Genomic DNA, 424 nt, shown 5'->3' on the forward strand with positions numbered 1-424 from the left:
TATTCATTCCCAACTGAGCTATCCCCGCTAACATTAAAAATCATGTGTAAGGGTATTTCCGCTAATTCATTATTCATTGAAATTTTAAAAATAAGTAATAACTAATTTTTTATTGAATAGTTAGCTTATGTAAATGGAAACTGGTGCGGTGAACGTGAAGATTAAACACGTGACCTTCAAATCTTTAGTTTGACACTCTCCCAACTGAGCTATCCCCGCTAAGATTAAAAATAAAAACTCATAAGTAAAGCTATTTCCACTAATTCATTATATTTTAAGAAGAAATTATAATCAACTAAACTACAAGATATAATGAATGTCGATCAAACACAAGACCTTCCAATATTCAATCTGATGCTCTCCCAACTAAGCCATTCCAGATAACATAAAAAAATGAATAATCACATGTTTTAGATTGAATAGT

This window comes from Cucurbita maxima, unplaced genomic scaffold, assembly GCF_002738345.1.
Source record: "Cucurbita maxima cultivar Rimu unplaced genomic scaffold, Cmax_1.0 Cma_Scf00162, whole genome shotgun sequence".
NCBI classification, from domain to species: Eukaryota; Viridiplantae; Streptophyta; class Magnoliopsida; order Cucurbitales; family Cucurbitaceae; genus Cucurbita; species Cucurbita maxima.